This window comes from Chironomus tepperi, unplaced genomic scaffold, assembly GCF_022539635.2.
Source record: "Chironomus tepperi strain 1889 unplaced genomic scaffold, CSIRO-AGI_Ctep_v1 contig_177, whole genome shotgun sequence".
NCBI lineage: Eukaryota > Metazoa > Arthropoda > Insecta > Diptera > Chironomidae > Chironomus > Chironomus tepperi.
Window position 1 is genome coordinate 226,727 of NW_027226299.1, and position 16,523 is coordinate 243,249.

At 30.1% G+C, this 16,523-nt stretch overlaps 1 protein-coding gene across 2 annotated transcripts in view; it reads right to left on the minus strand.

Moving 5' to 3' along the window:
- Positions 1 to 15,022, minus strand: part of rk (G-protein coupled receptor rickets) — a 34,713-nt gene extending 19,691 nt beyond the window's left edge. Inside the window, exon 1 of one of the 2 annotated variants that reach the window (XM_070639156.1) lies at positions 13,895 to 15,022. The gene's annotated coding sequence lies outside the window, so the exon portion shown is untranslated. The remainder of the gene's footprint in view (positions 1 to 13,894) is intronic. The other variant, XM_070639158.1, reaches the window with a different exon arrangement.
- Between the last annotated feature and the right edge of the window lie 1,501 nt (positions 15,023 to 16,523).

Consider the following 16,523-nt stretch of genomic DNA (forward strand, 5'->3'; position numbering starts at 1 on the left):
CTGAAGAGTATTTAAATTCCAAGTGATTAAATTAGTTTCTATGTCCTTAATCTTCCTATATAACACTTTTGGACAGAATTTAGAAAAACTGCAAATTTTTGCAATGAAAACAAATTGAAATTTTCACCAAAAATTTCAAATTTCAAAAAGCCGTTACAAATATTCTTCAAAATCTTTCTGGAACCTTCAAAGCCTCTATAAGTCCATGACCCACGATCTCAATTATATCATCTATTGATCAAAAATAGTAAGCGCCGTCATCACCTGATCACTCATTGTCCCTCAATGTCTTTCATGTCAGATTTTTCTATATGCTGCATGCAGTGAAGCTTTTTGAGATTTTTTTATTAATAAAATAAAAATACACAATGACTCATGACAATTTGTGAGTCGACCATAATTGATTACAGTTGGTAATTCATATTACAGTAACAAACACATTTCATTTTGCTGCCATACATCTACAGATTTTACATGCCAACCGAGAGGTGTCATGGTAGGGTAACAAAATGAAATGGCTTTTTTTTCGGAATGGATATACGTATATTTTTTATAGTACAAAATTCAAGTTTTGTAATTTATGATGCGACAGGAAAGGGAAGACGACAACGACCATGAATCACATTTTCACCTAGATTTAGACAATGAAGGACTTCTAATTTATCTCATCAGAAATTAAACCGCAGTAGCCGCAAGAAAATGTGAAATGAAATCATGTTAGGAAGTGAAAATGGCATTGATGATGCTAAGGAATTTGTGGAAAAGACATGTGATAGACATCTTGCGTTATTTTTGATGAAACTCATCTGGATGCACTCAAAATCCGAATATAAACAAATGCATGTAAAATCATCACATTTCAGTCACATCGTCAGAGATAATTAATTATACGAGAAAGTTGCTAATAATAATATTTGCTTACATTAATTCGAATATTTCTGTGTAAATTAAAAGTGCACACGAATCATGAGAGTAAATTGCTTATTAATTTATGTAGCTAATTAAATTCAATTTGTCAATAATGATCAAATTAGCCACATTGGCAACGCTAATTACAACGATTATTGGGTGAAGGTTTAATAACTCTTATTTTATTGCAAATTAATTTATTTACGGTATATGCCCTCAAAACTACTGAAATTTAATTATTATTGGATTCATATTTTAAACTAGCTGCTGTATTGCGAGGATTTATAGGAAGATGTGGGATTTGTGAAGCTTTAATGAAGCATGCAATTGTAACGTGTATTTGAGATTTGAATAATATTTATTGTATGTAGTTGAATACCCCTTTTCATACACATCAGTCTGAATTTTAATTCGGATAAATAAACACATCAGATTTGTAATTAAACTAAATCTACCGCAATTCCAAAACAACCAGTAGCAGAAGATGCGTTTACAATGTTTAGTAAACTGATTAACATTGTAATACATTGTGTAATGATTGTGCGTTCAATAATCCCTATATGCCGAACGATCAAAGTCCCTATTTTGTCATGTTTACTCAGAAAACAGATGCAATTCCTAAATGAACAAATGGAAATTCATTTACATTAAATTTGCATTAATCAAGTTCAAACTCAGAATAAAAGCTTCAATCAACAACATCCAGCATACTTCTAAAGAATTATTCCAACAAACCATAACACAAACAAAGACAACAATCAAGCTATTCCACTCAGACATACTTCACAACAGTATTTATTTCATTCATCTCTCTCAATAAAAATATGTGTGTGAGAAGATAAACAGAGAAGATCAAAAAAGTAAAAATATTTTAGAATGTACATCCATTTTAGCCGAAACCTTATCAGCTTGCATTTGACAGAAACTAATATGATGAATAAATTTGATACGTACTGTTTGAGATTGACAAATAAATTCTCTCGGTGATACTAAATTTTGTAAAATTCTCTGAATTTTTGAAATGTTTCTATTTTTTTGATTGAAAATTAATTTAATTAAATTTAGATGGAAAATGAACTTTTTTTGCTCTTTTTGTGTTGAATCAGTAGATTCAAGGTTCAAGTCCTAGTAAAATTATTATTTTTTCTAGTAAACTTTTTAATTAATTTTAATCAAAGCTTACTTGTTATTTTTTCTTGAAAATGATGTCAACAGTTAATTAAATCAAAGTATATGAAGCACCTGTAAGGATTGTTAATCTCAATAAAAACACATCAGATCCTTGAAACTTTCAATATTATTAGAAAATAGTACATCCAACTTAATATAAACAAATCAATGTAATCAAGTCGATAGCTATAGCGTTATCGGTTATTAAAATCACATCTATAGAATATTTGTTATTATATTTGCACTAGATTGCCTGAATGCTCCATTACAATACAGATATTCATGCACAATACTCCACTCAACTGTTTCTTAAGGACATGAAATTGAATAAAAAATGCTAAACAATATGTATGTTTTCCTGTATCCTCATCGCTCCTTTATATCCATTATTGAGGGCAGGGAAAATGGAGAAAAATTGAATTTGGATTCCAATGCTATGTCAATTGAATTATCTATTGTTTACGAGACATAAGCAGCACAGCTAGAAAATGTTTTTTTCTCTCCATTCATACACAAATTATTGCAAACAATTTCATTCATTCACGAGTTGTCATCAAATTCACGCGACATTTGTTTCTCATTCTTCTTCCATCTCCCCGACCTCACAAGACACGTCATTTCAATAGAACCAGCGGGAAAATGGAATTTATAACAAAATAAGTAAATTGCCATACAAGCTATCACATTTTGTTTACATGTAATGGTGGAGAGAGTAAAGCGTCGGTGATTTGTAGTTTTTAAAATTTTGAGAGAGTTAGCTTATGATGTTTCCACTTTGGTATCGATGATGTCTGAATTTTTGAGGATTAGGGTTCAAAACCCGACATTCTCAAATATCATTGATTACAAAATTCCTAACTGAAGCGCCTTTTTTAATTCTCTTTTAACTGAGAATGCTTGCTTTACTGCTCTTTTTCATGTTTTTTATATAGCACATCCTACAAGTCTCCTCACGTTCTGCTTGACATAATTAATTGTGATTTTTAACTACATGAGGACTTTTATAGTAATTGAGGTACATGGGCAGGGGGACAACTGCTTTTGAAAATTAATTGTAAATTTATTAAAGATTGACAAATTTTGGAGTAGAAACTGAAGGTCGTGGGTTCGAGCCTTGTTCAGTGCAATAACTTTTTTGATATTTTCAACTTTTTTAATTGTTTTTTAATTGAAATTAAGGAATTTTTGAAAAAAATTTAAATTTTTAGTAAAATTAAGCTAAATTATTCAAAACAAAAAAAAATAAACTATCTCAACTTGAAATCCTGTTTCGAATTTTAAACTACGTAAGGTAAGGGGATTCGAACCTCAACTTCTATCGTATTTTTAATAATATTTCAATTTCTGTTGAGTCAGTAAGTCACGAATTGTCAATATATTTACCTTAACACTCAATAAAACAGGCATTATAAATATGAAAGTCATGGACCAATCCTTACAGTCTTGGCATGAAAACTGCAATTTAATATTAAATTCTAAATCAAACTTTCCATTCCCCTATTAGATATCCAGCATAACGAGAACAAGGTACAACCATCTATATGAGAAGAAAATTCCCTTCTCATTTCGAATGCATAACCGTCTCGTGATTCTAAATTGCACTTAACTAGAGCATTGAATAATGTAAAAAAATATATATATGAAGAAAAAATATTGTGCATGCATAAGCTCAAGGACTACTTTTAAATACTACAAAAAAATATAAAAGTAGATAAGAAGCAATTTTGAATAAATTTCTCAGTCCATTTTCAAGTTTGTTCTCGTTCTGTAATTAGCTTCGCTCTCTATGAGTCTATAGATTATCAACATCACAAAATCATCGTCTACTGCTCTTTTTAAATGAAAACAAGTAACTTTTTGTGTTTTCATATAACGTTGTTGCGTTAGATAAATACCCCGACGTGCTTTCACTCCTTCGCATCATCTTACTTTCATTCTTCAGCTTCTAATTGTCCTATTTGTCTGATTGCATGAAATATGACATGAATTATGCATGAGGATGAAAAAGGCTTCATCTTCATATGCTTGTTAGCGAGGATTTATGAGAGGTTTGGTAAATTTTGTGTCTGGTTGTCCAATTTTTGGAACTTACTTGCTATGGAAGAAGCAGTACAGATCAATTGTGATCCATGTCGCCCAAAACCAGCTACCGCTTGCAAATTCCAGATTTCAAATGCAATGCTATCTCGATCAAAAGCTAGACTTAAATTTTTAACGGCATTTTCAATTTTAAATGGTTTTCTTCAATCCAACGTCACTAATTCATCATTTAAAGTCTTATTTTACAAAAATCTGATTAAATTTCTTTTAAAAACACCGACTACAATGATTTTACAATAACTATTTACATCCCAGACACAAAGACGCTCACGCTCTAAAGAGAAAAAAACCTCAAAATTTACCAAATGTTTTAGTCGTGACTTATCCGATGAAAAATTGCACTCTCATCAAATCAACATAGATTTTTTGATTCTTAATACATTTCACGAATAATCAATCCTCTCACTCTCTTCCTTCGCACACACTTAATATTACATGGAAATTTCTACTCGTCGCATTTATTTTCTTCTGTTTGTACACATCGCTTCTCGATACATTTTCCTCTTGTCTAAAAATAAAAATAATGTCTAATTTCTTTATATTATTATTTTTTTCTTTCGAAGGTTGCTGCTTTTTTTATTTTAATTCAACGCAAGTTGAACGACACTGAAAAAATGTTCATTCATTCATTCATTTACGTTTTTGATGATAAAAAGACACCTCACATCCATTCAATAGATACTTTGTAATACTTCAATTCATTTTAGTGACTTTACGTGAATAGAAACGTCATGTTGAAAAGTGGAGCATGTTAAAATATTAAGTATCTAGCGAGACCTTTTGTATCCATCAATTTTGGACGACAATTTGTGTTGAGGCTTTTTATGGCTATTTTTACATCATCAGCTTATTGCTTTTTCAGCATTGAATTACATTTTTTTATTATTTTTATTTCATTCCTTGATTCTGACACATTAATAATAATTAATTGCTAGCATGTAAATATTTTCCATCTGATGTTCCTTTATACAACCTATATGAAAATTAATTTTCGCACCCTTTTCTCTCATCAATGTGATATTTCTATTTTCATATAAATTTTTAACACAGCAATAATGAGTTTTGGCTTAGGCATTTTATTTCACACGAGAATTACCGACACAATTTTCATGTGAAGTCATTTTGTGCGACAAAAATCGTAAAAAATGTGAATTAATCGAGGTTTTATTTAATTTGATGGCAGAATTAAGCGTAATTAAGGACAATGGATATAAAAACGATCAAAAAACATTTGATTTGGCGCCAAATCTTGCCACATAAAGTCATTTCCGTTTGATATTATTAAAGATTAATGATCTCTGCATCAAAAGTTCAGAGAAAACCGTTAATTATTCAATTCAAAAGGGTCTTCAACTACAAGAAACATGGTAACAAAGGGCATCCAACTATAAACAGTCAACAAAAGGATAATTGTTTATTTTGCCAACAGTTCAGATATCCAAGCAATAAAGAAACTAGCTGATTCACGAGAATAAAGCTGAAATGATCTATAGATATAAATTTAGCCATATCACCATACAAATTGACAATACACGACCAAGTTTAGGATTTTTTTTCCTTTTCCTCAATTAATTAATCTCTTGCACTGATTGTTACTGAAAGCGTCAAAAGTACTTAGTCATTTACTCGCTTTTGTTCAACTTTTTACCATTCAGGCAAGCTTACAACAAAAAAGTTGCTGCTTTTATTGAAAACGATCCATGTGAAAAAAGTTTCAATCTCCTTAATTTCATTAATAATCTTGAATGTCATCAGATTCAGTGATCCTTTATAAATCGAATTGTTTAATATCTTTCCAATATAATCGATAATTTCCTTTGTTTCCCATGTCATTCTCAATAATGAAAGATATAAACATGTTCACAATAATGAAAATACTTAGCAATTCCATGGCGTAGGCGATTTTAAATTGTGTACAATAGAACATTAAACTTGAAGCTTAATGATAACTGCTATAAGTAATGAGTCCTTCAAGTTTAACCTGTTTACTTGTGCAAAAACTGAGCATCAATAGAATTCTTAATGATTCTCTATTTACATCATGAATTTTAATGAACAGCAAAATAATCTTTTGAACCTCAAGTTGGGGAAATTTTGAATAAATAAATATAAAAACAGCAACAGTAATTTGAGGTTATTTAAAAATGATTAATTATAGTAAAAAAAACTATATTCAATTTAATGATCTTTTTATATTGTATATAAACAACATTTGAGCAACGAGCACTTAAGTGCGTTGAAATTGAGTGTGAAATGAAAAGTACGATTAGCTGCTCAAAATACGTAATCAAATAATATTACTCATCGACATTTATGCCAGCTATGTATGTGCTGATTGATTTAATAGATTTATAATGTGAATACTTGCATATCTAGCTGGCAATAAAGTTGGCGGACATACGTTGAATTGAAATTTATTCGAAATGAATACTACGATCAAAGAAGGCATGTCTATTTGAACTAGAAGATTTGATATTGAGACGCACGAACGAAAGGATTTGATTGCAAATATTGACATAAAATGAAGCTCTTTGTAAGATTTTTCTATCTTTGCTCCAGGCAAATATGTTTGTATTTTGTTTTCATACGGAATCTAAGGATATATACTTTTAATTCAAAGAATATTTAACTTGCAAACTGGATGTAAACAATATGCAATATTTGAATGATTTAATGAATTTAAAGCTCTATGGGATTTCAAGTGTTACTTTGGTATTGGCTGGTGTCTAAATATTATGACAGGAACAGATTATCATGAAGTTGATTTTTGAAGGAATTTTCAGAATTTGTAAACAAAACATTTAGATTTAGATTTTAATTACTACTAAGCATTCCAAAGTTTCAAGTGTTTTGAGTAAATCCACAAATTAAAATACTTCAAAATCTCTTGATGGAAGAAATCTGTCCAAACGAATCTCATCCACTTGTCTCAGTTACAATTGTCTAATTCCAAAAGAATTTCAAGACATTCTATCCAATCTCAATTTCATCCAATTAAGATTCTTTCCCGTAAATTCAAATTAGACAATTTCTTTAATTAAAACTTTCTCTGAGGTCTCGTGTGAATTAAAATATTCCATAAGATTCGGTCAGATCCAATTAGTACAAAGTTGTAATACAAGTTACTAGCCGCCTACGATTTGTTAATATTTTTCGGGTGTGAATTTTTGTTTGTTTGCGTAAATAAAAGCAGTGAAAATAAAAAATCGAGAACAAATTAGCTCATAAATTATTTCGAAATAACTTAAATAAATCACATCTCATTTCCACTTCATGATCATATTTTATTTTATATTATTTTCGCACAGTTCAAAAGAAAGGAATAACTAAAAATAAAATATCGGCAAATGGTGCTGATTTAGATTGTCGACTGAAATGCCATAAACCAATACAAATTATTTAATGTTGATGTTTGTTCTTTTTGGAAAAGGAATCAGAGCAGATTTTAATTGCTTAGCTTCTGTCATCATTATTCCGACTACTAATGCTGCACTAATGTTTTCTTTCCAATTCATAAATTTTCTCGTCCCCCAAAATAAATGTCAGCCAAGAATACCCTAAGAATAGACGACGATGATGTCAAAACAACAAAAAAGGGGAATTTTTGCATAAATTTTCTTTTTTTTCTTCGAACACAGATCATTCTTGAATTCAGTGATGCAAACTTTTGTATCGATTTGTGACTTGGTATAAAAAAAAAGTCGTAGGATGCGAGAGTAATGTTGTTTATGCGATAAATAATATCGCTTCTTCTTGTTCCTATACATCCATAATATAAGTGTTATATTTTCGTAATGTACTGACAGCTTTTCATGATGTATATATTTCTGTTACATCATAGACTCCTTATATAAATTGTAACATGATAAATGGATAATGTAAACGACTTGAATGGTAATCTGCTGATGCGAGGTGAATTTTCTTTTCTAAAAGATAATTTAATTTAATTAAGTTTTTTTATGGGAGCTAACTCCATGAGGAAAACTCTATTTTCTACTCAGTTTTGCTAAATTGATGTGATGAGAAGCTAATAGACTTGATTTATTGCTAATTTAATTGAATTGATTTGAGAAAATTGAATTGTTTACTATAATTGGAAAATCGTGCTTCTTATAAAACAATGAGTAGAATTCAAATAGTAAAAATCCGTTAGAATATTTTTTCTTATCAAACTATGATTTAAATTACAAAAATCCGTTAGAATATTCATTCATTTGATGAATCTAAACATTTCATTTATAAATTGAATCAGCACAAGTTCATTCAAGCCATCAACCCCCCAGAGACATTTAAACTATAGTCAATGGTCGTTTTGAATTAAATTTGTATTAAATTATGGACGAGCAATTTCCAAGAGAAGCTATAGAACATGAAAAGTTCTTTTTATTAATCCATTGCATACTGACGACCATTCATTCACTATACCCAACAAATTACTCATGCTCAGAGGATGAATGGCGTCAAATTTTGCAATACTCATCAAATAACTGATGGCAAAAATATTCTGAATATTATGCAAAATTCTGTAAAGGCATATCGGCTATCAGCAAGTTGTCATCATCATTCAATTTAAATGTCACTAATCACGATAACATGAGAAAAAAATGTGCTTTTTTTTCCTTTCCCTTTTTTCTGTGCTTGTGCTGTTTATACGATATTAAGCACTTACTTATAGTCCTTCACAAGGGATCAATGGCCTCAAAGTGACGAAAAGAAAGCACTCGAGTTGCTCTTCTTCTTCTTTCTATTATGTGTGAGAAAATTTTTATGATAGGATTACAAAATATCCCTCGTAATGAAAGCCATTTCAGTAAAGGCATGAGCAGTAAAAATGTCGACATTAAAGACCATACCAAAAAAAATTAATTAAAACCATCGTGATGAATGATTTTTTGGTTTATTATATCGCATCATTCTCATCACTTTGGCATATTAAATGTTGCCGTTTCTATATATGTCTGTATAGGAACGAAACTTTTTTCTCATCATCCTTTCATGTCTCGCAGCAGGAAAAATAAAAATAACAAAACTTTCTTCATTTTACTTATGAACAATTCATATATATTTATCTTTTTGCTGCTGTGATAACAGCGAGAACGAACAAAAAACGGAATTCGGGTGGATATCGGAGCTTATGATGGGAAAATAAATAGCTAAAGATAAATTCATTTAAGAAAATAGAAAAAACATCTATAACATATATGCAGATATACATTAGGCGATACGAGAATGAGAATAAAAGCACCAAATTAAGCTTAATTTGATGATAAGAAGGCGGCTAATAGTTGAATAATACATGTTGAGTTGAGTTGTTGAGATTGCAGAAATAAATTCTGATTGGATATTCAGATTTTGACGCGATTTTCTCAGAATTTCTTCAATATTTCAGTTTTTGTTGTTCTAACGGAAATTTAGAATTTGAATTTTCAACTGAAATTTTGCAAAATTTGCAGCAAATTTGAATTTTTAGTGCAATAAAGTGCAATAAAGTGCAACAAAGTGCAATAAAGTTCTAACGGAAATTTAGAATTTAAATTTTTTACAGAAATTTTGAAATTCAAACTTTTAACGGACATTTACCTAAAGTTGTTGAATCCTTAAATTCAATTATCTAGATCACATAAAACAGTTGCACCATAATTTAAATATTCCAACCTCTAACTTTGTTGCACGCTAACTTTATTGCATTAACTGCACTTTACTTTACTTTATTGCATTTAACTGCATTTTGTTGCTACATGAAGCATGTAGATGCAAAATTTTTCCTCATAATTCAGAAAACCTGTATTTGGCCTAAATTTTGCAATATTAGAGTAAAAAACCTTTAAAAAAACCAAATTTCTCCTATATCATGTTGAAAAATCCTCGAAAAAACCAAATTTTGCCATTATTTTCCTATGTTATGGTGAAAAACCTTAAGAAATTTCTAATTCCGTCTCAATTTTTCTATATTAGGGTGACAAACATTTGGAAAAGTCGGAAATGCGTATATCTATTTCCCACCTTGGTTTCCCAATATTAGAAAATACTGCTTGGTTTCTCGGCCAGGGACGAAGTGCAATAAAATGCAACAAAGTAGAATAAAGTGCCAAAGTAAAGCAAAGTACAACAAAATTGAGAAAAGTGCAACAAATTATGCAATAAAGATAGAGAAAAGTGCAATAAAGTGCAATAAAGTGCAACAAAGTGCAATAAAGTGCAGCAAAGTGCAACAAAGCTCAAAGTGCAACAAAGTGCAATAAAGCAATAAAGTGCAACAAAGTGCAATAAAGTAGTGCAATTGCAACAAAGTGCAATAAAGTGCAACAAAGTGCAATAAAGTGCAATAAATTTCGCTAAAGTAGAGAAAAGTGCTGAATTTGCAAGAAAGTGCAGTGAAATCACGGTCAAGTGCAATAAATTGCAATGAGTAGAGTAGAGCTCTCACCCCTTGTCTAGATCACTAAAACAGTTGCACCATAATTTAAATCCCCCAACCTCTAACCTATCGATTAAGCTACATGAAGCATGTAGATGCAATTAATTTCACAATTGCTCTAAAAAATTCAAACCAAAAAAGAATATTAGGATGAAAATCTATAAATTTTAAGCAGCTCGTTCATAGCATGCTAGGATTATCTAAGCTTCTTTTTAGCAATAAGAAAGGTAAAATTGCAGTAGAAAAAATATTCTTATTGGAAGCATCAGCAGAAGCTACTAGATTCCAAACACGTTTTGCAAGTTGTACTTTTTGCTCTCCTTTTCATTTCTTCGTAGTTCTATGAAGAATACACATGGAACAGATTGTTGGCTATTACAATTACACAACAGATTTCATTCCAGACTTGTTCATCATCATCATCATCATCATACTTTCAAATATGTCGATATAATTCTAATAATAAATGGATCATTGAACTTTCATTCTCTTTCGTTCCTTTTTCATCCGTTTTTATTTCCATTAATCAATCGAAGATATGCCAAAATAAATAGATTTATTCATTTTCGGCGACATTCCTTCTTAACATATGTATACTGTACACTATTATAGATTATATATATATGGACGAAAATGAAATGAAATGAGAGAATGTAAAATAATAAAAAGAAAGCACAAATTTTTCTTTTATTCGGTGGATGGGTCAGTATTTTGTTTCTTTATAGCTGCCATTCTCATTTTCTTATTCCTCCTTTTAAGATACTATCAATAGACTTTTCAGCATTTTACGCAAAAAAAAAAAGTTGAATACACAATGGAAATGATATACAGCAACAGTAAGTGGTTGAAATAAGAAATGGAATTTAATATAAAGGAATGAATAAGTTTCTTTAGTGCTGAATGAAATAAATGTATCCCCGAGTTGTGCATTAGTCTTTTGGGAAATAAATTTGCAATTTAAGCCTTTCAACGGTTTTCAAAAATTCAAATTCGATTAATTTTGAACAAATTTTCGTAGTTTTAGCCCTGCAAGCTAAGAAAAATCTCTAATTAAATTTTATTGCATTTTTTAGTAGTTTCTCATAGCATAAACAGCTTAAAACAAGCAAAATACAACTCAGAAATCATTGCTAAATGTCAATGTCATCACAGTAAACAGAAACAAATCGTATGTATACTTGCAAATCTTTGAAGAATTCTTCATTGCATTTAATTGATCTTAATAAACTTTCCAGTCACAATTCATTACCAAAAAAAGAAGAAGATAGCCACGAGACAATCATAAAGTGCAGTTCGGGTTTTTAAAAGGCGAACGATACTTTTTGGCGATGATTTTGAGATTTATGTCGCCAATAAAAGAAAATTAAAAGCAGAAATGAATGAATCAGTCTCGGAGGTCCACACACAAAGAGTAACAGAATCAGTAGCATCAGGAAAAAAAAACGTAATGAGAATTGGATGAGAAAAAAAGAGATTTTTTGGTTGTGTCTCAGTCTAGTCTCGGGTCATTTTCAATGACGTTATTAACTCGCTCGAGACATAAGTGCAAAAAAGGCACTCAACTTGTGCAATGAGCATCTGGATTTTGCTAATGATTACAATTGCACAATTCAATTGAATGACGAAAAGTAAGAGATGTAATATAATATTTTTCGTCTGTACAAATAACGGACTAACAAAAATCAACAATATCAAATTTCATTATACTCTTTTTTCATACTCTACAGACATCATTTGTTGCAAAATTGCTTTTAAATCGTCTTGTAATAAATTTTATGTCCTTCAATTATTTTTTTTTCTTTCTCTCTGAGTATATGGAATTATATTGTTTGAAATTTATGAGTAGATTTTAAAAACTTACTTTTTTTTTGTACTGTGCAAATTCTGTAGTTATTTTTTGTTATGCTTTGAGCGCATTTACACCTTGAGCAATAAACTTCAAGTCAATTAAATGGTTATGAGTTTGTTAAATCCGGTAGACAAATAAATCATAGCTTTAAATATATTTCAACTGTGGACTGCTGTGCTCTATAGATAACTAATGCTGTGTTGTGCTGTATTTTGTTGGATACTCATAAATAATTGAGTTTGGTTTGTGTGGCTTTGTAAAAAAAAAGTTCTAACCTCAAATTTCCACTTGACAAATTAAAATGAAAATTTCATAGACTACTAAGATGAGTAAACAAAAAGTTGAAGTACCCGAACTTGTACGCCGTTTGACAGAACAAACAAATAAAAGTTTTTGAATAAAACAAGCGAAGTTAATGAAGCCAAAAATAATAAAACATAAATAAAAATTAAAATTTCTCGTAGTGAGCCATAAAAAGTGCTTAAAGTTGATCCGACAATCATAGAAAAGCGATGTATTTGACATTCGTAAAAATTTATTGTGTAAAAAATGAGATTGATGAATGAGTAAACTTTATTATAAACTTGTTTTATAGCTGAAATTCGCCACATCTTTTATAGGAGCATTAATAAAAAAAAACAAAAAGTCGAGAAAACAGTTTTTTTGTCTTATTGTAAGGACACAAGTCGCTAATTAATTTCAAATGACATTTCTTAAAAAAACAAAAAGTGAAAATTTATCATAATCGATGAAACTTTTATGATATATAATGAATTAAGGTCATTTAGTAGTATTTGAATAAAAGCTTTAAATAAACTTAATAATAATTACTCTTTATCAACACAACATTTACTAAATGATATTTCCATCATCACTCGATGGGATTAATATTAATATCATTATACTTGAAAGATAATCGTATGACTTTTGGCACAGTTTTGTTGAGAAGAAAGGGTGTCTAGATCAGTTTGGTTCAAGATTTGGATTTTAACGGATATTTTAGATTTGAATTTTTAAAAAATTTCGTAGTTTCAACCCCTTTTTGTTAATTTTTCATAGTTTCAGACCCTTTCGATGAAAATTTCTTTGAATATTTGCTTAATGCCGGTATTTTGTTGGATAAGAGCTTGATTCCAACCACAAACTGGCACTACAATGAATTCTTTACTACAATGTTCATTTACGTTCCTTTTGGGAGCATAATTCATTGAATATTTCAACCAGTTCTGTAAATGCCCCTATTCCTCTCACAAAAAAATTCCAACCAATTACCACAGAATAACATTACAAAAAAATGCACTTTATTAAGCGACGACCGGCGACCGACCTTATAAACATTCTTCTCTCCATTATTGTTTAACTTGATTTTCAATCAGAGAATGAGATTATCGTCATTAAGATAAAGTTTATATATGGATAAAGTATACATAATTGTAAATTTTACTTACTTCAACTCAAGAGCTGGAATTTCACATTGGCATTAAGTATTTTTTATTAATTTACAGTATGCACTCGACAAGACACAGTTTTTCACTTTATTTCACTATGTGATCATAAAATATATTTTTTTTCACTATGAATCCCTTCATCAGACCTCAATAAAGGCCACAAGACAGTTCCAGCACCGTAAGTTCTTTATGTCTTACGAAAAAATAAGAAATATTCTCGATTATTTTTCTTTTCTCGCCTCTTTTCTTATGTTTCTCTTCTTTTTTTTCTTCTGAATTACATTTTGGTATGGCAGAAAGGGCATCGACACGGAGCAAGCAGCAGTAGCATAAGAAATATACACACAGTAATCGTGAATAAAAGAAATTATAGATGGAGGGGGAGGAGGAGATGTGGAAAAAAGGGAGGCTGACGTCAAAAAATATATATATCTATAGATGTATATTTATTTTGGTTGAGGAAGGAAGGATGCCGTTAAAGTAGCAATTCAGATATTTTGGGTCAAAATAAACACACTCGAATAATATAATAGTGCCTCGTTTTTAGTTGTATCGCAAACACGTCCCACTATTAAGCAAATTTACATTGTTTTTTCGTACATTTGTACATATCATAATAAAATTTGACGACGCACGTTTTCACCTTAAATAGGTCAGCACACGTTAATTATCTGTCATTTGTAACTCATAAATTGTAATAAAATATTATACATTTCATATTTCACTAAAGCGCGTCTAACAAATGTTACATTTCAGAAATCACTTTTTTGTGCCTTTTTTTGTTCCTCCTCTCACTTCACTTCGGTTCACACGCTAAATCACCGTGGTTGTTCTTGTAAAATGCTATTGTCCTATGGCTAGGACAATTTGTATAAAAAGTCAAACGATTTGCAATCGTAAACTCTATATTCAATCACCATATGCCTTTATAACTTATTGCTGTTGTTGAATATACCGTAAAAATCCTTGAAAGCACTTTTTTTGTTGATGTATGAACATTGAAAACTTGCCTATAATTGACTATAAATTTCATATATATGAACACCGCACTGTTTTCGAGACTAAATTAAATCATACGACCATTCACCGACAATGATTTTTTACAACTGACTGAAGAGACTCTTTTACTCAATTTCTACTCGGTCTATCTATCTATCTGCTTACTTGCTAGCTACTCTCTGCTGTATTACATTCACATTTTCATTTTTAATGTGAGGAACAAAAAAAAAGAGAAGTTTTGCAAAGGAAAGTAAGAAGAGTGGGCAATTCAGTAAATGCGAGTAAACAAGCTTCGCTTTCGCGTATGGAACAAAAAAAAACACATGGGACATGATTCGCGCAAACGCCGATGTGAATTTCCTCTCAACTCTCATTATTTTTTACTTCTCGCATCATATGGAAATGTAACTCAATTAACATTTAATTCATTCATCCTCACTGCCTTTTTACTGTTCCATACAGGTTGACTTACTCTCTTTCTAGTTTCTGTAGCTTTTTTTGCGGCATCCAGATTCTCTAGCTTTTTTTGTTTACGTCATGAGAGAATGAAAAAATGAAATTTTTGGTAACATGTAATCAAGATTTTTTTATAAATGCAAAGCAGCCGGAACATTAAATTTAATGGTTTTTACAGACTTTATCTTGTTTATTGTAGATGAATTCTATTTGTTTCTTTTATAATGATGCTTTTTATTGAAAAAACTTTTGCTGGATTGTTGATTCTGGATTGTTTTAATTATGTAAGGGGGAGATAATCGCAGAAACGTCTGCAAAAAGGCTGAATTCCAGAATATTGATTCTGAAATGTCGCCAGGATATGTTACTTGAGCATTTGAATGTATGTCAGCAAATCTGTATCTAGAAAGCAATGCTACTGTGATTTAAAAAGTAAATTTGATCAAAATTTCATTTTTTTGAATAATTTGTTTACATTTTGAAAATTGATTCTTACCGATATTTAGTTTATGTTAATTAAAATTCTATGATCACTTTGATAATTTGCAATTTTTATTTCATGAAATTCGACAAGATCTTTACTCTTTGACGTTTCAAAACCGAATGAAAATTATTTTAAAAAATTTTGAGCTTTTATAGAAATTTTTGGCGCCAAAATGTTTTCAGCATCTTTCGTGTTTTTCCTCAATTAATTCCTTCTTAAAGCCTTTAAAAGCATTCAATTCAAAGTCACAAATAATGTCAAAGCCAGAAATAGCCTTCCAATAGCTTGATTTAATCTATTTCTATAGAAATTCTTGAAAATTCAATTTCATAACAAAAGGCAATGAAAATATTATTAAGGATTCAAGCTTGCAATTGTATAATTTCAAAATATGATAGTAACATGATGCCTTTCATGAAATTTAATAAGCATCCCATTCACCTGAAATGAATATAATAGAATACTTGTTATTCAAAAGCTGCAATGAACGAGAACATTAAGTGATGTGTTTGGTACGCAAAAAAAAACTTATTTATTTTGGCACCATTTTGTGGGGGGAAATGAGATAAATTATGAGTAATTTAGTTGAATGAATTAAGATACTTTGTCACTGTTAAAATGTGATTATGAAGAGGAAAAAAAATTGAAATTTATTGTTCATGAAAGCGGAAATTAAATTTTGATAAAAAG